The sequence below is a fragment of the Condylura cristata genome, unplaced genomic scaffold (genome assembly GCF_000260355.1).
Source record: "Condylura cristata isolate star-nosed mole 26May11 unplaced genomic scaffold, ConCri1.0 scaffold00024, whole genome shotgun sequence".
Taxonomy (NCBI): Eukaryota; Metazoa; Chordata; class Mammalia; order Eulipotyphla; family Talpidae; genus Condylura; species Condylura cristata.
Window position 1 is genome coordinate 1824875 of NW_004567125.1, and position 6000 is coordinate 1830874.

A 6000-nucleotide genomic window follows, 5' to 3' on the forward strand; every position below is an offset into this window, starting at 1 on the left:
GAAGAACTACCTGGAGAAGGGAAGGAAAGTACCAAAGTCATACAGCTAGGCAGTGACAACAACTCAAAGCTCCTAAAACCATCCTAGGCCTAACCATGGTCTCCTCACCCTGGGGAGACACAGAAGCGGAGGGCAGAGTGGACGGAGGAAGAGGAGTGAGCGCTTTTTGCCATTTCTCTAGTCCCTATGTGCTGGCTAGAAGCCTGGCAGCCAAGAATCCACATAGCATCTGTGCTTCACCCTGTCATCTGCCTTCTCCCTGCCCGGGAGAGTTCTGTGTCCTTACCCCAACCCCAGGGCCTACTTGCAACCAGTTTCTCCATTGGCACCCACACTTCCCAGGATAGAGGTGGTGACAAAGGGGAAGGCTCTTCCTCAGCCTCCCTGGTCTCACTCTCAGTTCCATGGAGAGTCCCCAAGATCCAATCCTAACCTAGCCAGTGGCATCAAGGAGGCAGGAGAAACCTGTGTGCACACCAGAGACAGAGTGGGGAGCAAGAACAGGCAGATCTACTGAAATCACTGCTGAGGGGAGCAGCAGGGAGACCTGAGAGGCCTACTTTGCCATGTGGGTCACTTCCCTGGCTAGGGGGATCGAACTGCAATGGCTGGTGATAGCTTGAGAGCACCATGTCTTTAATCCCTGGGCCACCAGGGAGGCCCTGGGATTCTTGGTCCTGAACTTTCTCTGGGGTATGAGAAAGCCTTCTTCCCCCTGGCAGCTGAGCTAAGTGAGGCAGGTTTACAAAAGTGTTAACTGGGCCAGCCCAGCAAGGTCTTAGAGGGGTCCCTCCCTATTTAAGTAGTTGACAATAAGGTCCAGCATAGGGGAGGACCCAATTCCCTGGAGTCAGGGACCTGTATCCACCTGCTCTTCTGCCAGCCCCTTACCTGAATACCGAGAGATCTGTGGGTGGGGTGGGTCCCAGTCAGGGGAATGGGGTTCTCTCTGGGTGGTGTGTTGGGGCCCAGCCGTGATGCTCCGGCAGCTGGCAGCAACGTCTTCTGCTCTCTGGCGGCAGAGGGCTCTGTGCGCTGGCTGCTGCTGTGCCCTCGCAAGGCTTTTAGCAGTGGGTGTGGACACCCGGTGCCGCTCCCCCCACCCCTCCTCTTCTCCTTCTCTAGGGTGGCCTTTGCCCCTTGATCTGGTGCCTCCTTCTTTCCTTAGCACGTGGGTGGCAGTCGTTCACCCAGCTGGCGGTCTGTGGAGCAGCGTGGCCTGCGCCTTGGGTCCCAGAGCCTGCCAATCCCTGTTTCTCTGGAGCTCGTGCCCGCTCACCTTTAACCCCCCTCTCCTCAGGAACTTGGATGCCAGGCTCCCAAACCTCGGGCAGGGTTCGGGAAGGGAGGAGCCCCAGGTGTGGGCCCAGGTCCAGGTGCGGGCAGGAAGAGAAACTCTGTGTGGGGTGGGGGGCATCAGCTATCTCCCTGAGCCCCAGCCTCTTTTTGGACCTCACCCTGACGCCAAGGTCCCTCTTTCTTGAACTCCATACATTCCCTGGGCTCCAGCTCCATCCCCCTTTCCTGAATCCCACCCCTTCTTAGTTCCTCCTCCTGACTTCCCAGGACCCTCACTGAACCCCATTCGCATTCCCTGAATAGCACACACACAGCCACCCTTACTGAATCTACCTCCTCCACAGCCTGGGGCCCTGAACTTCCCATTCTCTCAGGAAACCCCTCTTTCTGACTGTGTGGCTCCTCCTTAGCTTCTTTCCCTCCCTGTTACTCCCATCCCAGAGCCTCTGTCTCCCTTTCTGAGCCACCCCCAACCCCATCTTTCAGGGTCACAGTCTCCCCATACATTCAGTCCTCACTAATGTCCTCAGTAGATTATTAGAAACTTTGACTTTAAGTGGAATTACAGGTAAGGAGAGCTGGTGCTGGAATGGCAGAATAGCTTATGTGACAACATTTAGTTCAGAGTTGGCGAAGGATTTTTAACCCTGTCACCAAATCAACTTGATGCCCAATTAAACTTAAATTTCAGATAAACAAGGGATTTTTTTTAGGTATAAGTATATTGTGCTAAAGTTGGGGCATATTTATACTAAAAAAATTAACTTTTATCTAAAATTCAAATTTAATTGAGGATCCTGGATTTACCATACTCATATGTAAAAAGGGAGGATTGGAAAATATGTTCATTCTCTGGGGCCTTTCATAGCTCCAGCTATATGCCCTGTGAAAAAACTCTCAGGTGGGCGTGCAGAAGTGTTTTCATCCCTTGCAGAATAAGGGGAGAGCAAGGTAAAAACAGGAAGCCATGGAAGTTTCTTGAAGCAATGGAATCCTGGGAGATTTCCTGCAGGAGGAATTGTTCATGGTTATTTTGGCTGGAATCTGAGCCCAGGTAACCTGGTTCTGTACCTGCTATATGATAGACTCTCTGCTAGGGGATGGGACAGAAAGATGCCGTCTCTGTTCTCAGAGGCCCTCTCCTCAAATGGTGAGTGTTTCATGACTCTGTTTCAGATCAAGCTGGGATATGGGCAGTGACAGAAGTGGAGCAAATTGAACTCATACACCATTGGCGGGGATCATAAAGTGGTTTGGAAAATCACTGGGCAGTTTTTATATATGTTAAACATATACCTACCATCTGACCCAACCACACCTGTCCTAGGTATTTAGTTAGTGAAGGGAAATGAAAGGATATGTTCACCAATAGGTAAATGGATTAGCAAATTGTGGTAGATGAAATACTATACTATAATGCAAGAAGGAGGAAGAATTGATAAATGCAATAGTAATAAACAGCAAAATAATTATTGAGTGAAAGAAGCCAAACTAAAATAAAATAATATTAAGGGAATTAAAATCTCCAAATTCAGGAATGTGGTACCTTGGGCATGGGCATGCAGGGCACAGGCTTGGGTAGGAGCACCCCATGTAAGGTACTGGTGAAGTTCCAGTTCTGAGGTGGGATGGGAGATTCATTGGTGCTCAATTTAAATTAATAAATACACAAGTGAATTAAATAAAAGCAGGCTGCACATAGACAAGAGATGAGATTGTCTTAATGAAATCAAAGACTTGGGATTAAGCTATTTCTGTGCACCTGAGATTCTAAAGGGGGGTGTACATGTCTATTGGGATAACTGGGTATCCATGTGTCAAAATGTGAAGTTGGATCCCTACCTCCATCATATAAAAAATTAACTAAAAAATAGGCCAATTATTGGGAAGGCAGACCTGCAACTATAAAACTCTTAAAAGACAATATAAAGGTAAATATTTACAAACTTGAGTTGGGAAATGGTGCCTTAGATATAATACCAAAGCATCAAAAGCCAAAGCAGAAATAGGAAAATTAGACTTCATCAAGATAAAAACTTTGATATATCAAAGGACATCATCAAGGAGGTAAAAAGGCAATCTACAGAGTAGGAAAAAATTGTAAATCATGTATCTGAAAAAGGAATAGTTTCCAGAATGAAAGAAAAAATGAAGGAAGTCTCAGCAATAAAAAGACAAATATTCAATTGAAAAATGAGCAAAGGATATGAATAACTATTTTTCCAAGAAGAGCTGAAAGTGACCAATAGTATGTGAAAAGATGCTCAAAATCATTAATCATCGGAGAGATGCACACCAGAATCACAAGATGCCACTTCTACACACGAGGATAGACATCATAAAAAAGATGGACATTAACAAGTGTTGAAGACATGTCATTGTGCATTGCCAATGTTTGTGTAAAATGGTACAGCTGCTTTAGAAAACAGTCTGGTCTTTCTTCAAAAAAGAACAGTATCATATACCTACTCCATGCATATAACCAAGAGAAATGAAAACATGTCACACAAAAACTTGTATGTGAATGTTCAGAGCAGTATTATTCATGAGGGTCACAAAGTGGAAGCAACCCCAATGTTTATCAACTCATGAATGGGTAAAAAGATTGTGCAAAATACATACAATAGAATACTATTTAGTCATAAAAATAACCTGTAGATATACAGGGGATTTTATTCAGCCTGATATGACACATGCTACAACATGGATGAACCTTAAAGATACTATGCTGAATGAAATCAGTCAGTAGAGGCAGATATAGAGAAAATCCAGAAGCAAAAAGTAGCAGAAGCTTCCCCAGTGGTTGGTAGAACATGGAGGTGCAGGTTGGGTTTGGGGGACTGAGGGGTATAGGGACATTGTTATGAGGCATTCAACAGGGGCCCCCAATAGTACTAAGCACAAGGGGGTTGCCAGAAATAAAGGAGAGCTGAGGCAAGAGCCTCCTATCAGACCCTGCCAGGGCCTGTTAAGATGAGAAAGGTTTGTAGTACAGGGTAGGAAGGGACAAAGGAGAACTGGTAAGAAGAGTGTCTAAGAAAGAGATGACTGGATATTTAGTGGAAATGGTGGGTGCTGAGGAGGGACAGCAGAACCAGGGAGATCACAGCCAGGAAATTGGGAAGTGGAGTACATTTCTTGATAATGCCCAATGGTATTAGGTAAAGGGACAACAGGGACTGTGGAAATCCAGAGGAGAGGGACACACAACCCAGCCTGGGACAGTGGACAGGGCTTCCTGAAAGTGGTGATATTCCAATTGAGTCTTGGAGAAAACTCAACTGCAGTTATAACAGTGTGGAAGAAGTGTTGCTTTGACAGTCTGTCAAGAAATTTATCATGTATCTATCCCATCAATTTTATCTCTTTCTCAGATATTTCCATCATTCCCAGTGTGCTCTGATTGGACTGGGGGAGTCTCCTTGGGTTTCTTTTGCCCCTATGCCTTGGCTATGGATTTCTCTTTGTTTGTTTGTTTAAAAGATTTATTTAACATAAAGAAATGGGGTACAGGCCAGAGGTATGGGAGGTGAGAGAATTCACCAGAGCCGGGAGCAGAATAGGCAGATTGACTTAAATACACTGCTGAGGGGAGCAGCAAGTGGGTCAGGAGAGGTCTGCTGCATCATGTGGGTCACCACGTTGGCCGGGGATCGAACCTGTGTTGCAGTGGCTTCGATAGCTTCACAGTGCTGTGCTTCAACCCACTGTGCCACCAGGGAGGGTCCTGGATTTCTCTTTGGTTTCACTATTTTCTCCTTTTGACTTCAGAACGCTTCATCCTTCATAATCCAGCTCAAATGTCACCTCCTCTGGTAAATCTTTCTGATTGCTTTCTTAACAATGTGGCAGAATTGAACAAGCTCACTCACTGCTGTTTGATTTTAGACAAGTGGCTTAATGTATGATTGCCTTTTTCGGGACAATGGAACTGGCCATGCCTACTAGTGAAAATAAGGTGACATTCTCTGGTATCACATAAGAATCACAAAGAGAGATAGCATGTGGTGACACCTGCCATTCTGTCTGGTACTAGAGTTAGCTGAGTGAAAATATGACTCTGCCTTAATCCATGAACCTTCCAAGGGCAGAGATGAAGTCCCCAGGGAACTCGCCTGGTACCAGCACAGAGAAGCTTCATGTACTCTGTGGACACTGTACAGACATGAAGAACTGCTATAACCGTAATGTGACTCTGGAGAGGTGACATCATTTCTGTTAATCTTTTCCTCTCTCCAATAACAATAACTCATATTAGATATTCACTTGCTACAGGGAAGGCAATCAGTACTCACCATCGCTAGCTCTCACACTGTTCATCATCACCCCGTTTTACAGAAGAGAAAAATGAGGTCTGGGGAAGGTGTCGGGAGTAGGGTAGGAGTTTCTGGAGCCCAGCCAAACTCAGAAATTTGTTGTGCGAATCCAAGGGGGAAATGTGAAATAGCCCTGCAAATTGTAAACGCCTGGGGGCGTGGTGAAAGATAACCCGGTGAAGGGGTGCGGAGAGGAGGCCTCAGATGTCGGGATACCTATAGGAGGATGGCTTTTTCGGCGATACGCGGCAGCTAACAACCCTGCGTGGGGTGGCGGGGCTCAGGCCTGCGTGGGAAGGGGTGCGGCCCGCCCCCTCCCCGCCCCACCCCCAGCCCCCAGTGCCGCGGCTCCTTTAAGAGCAGGCGGGGCGCCCCCTGGCGGCGG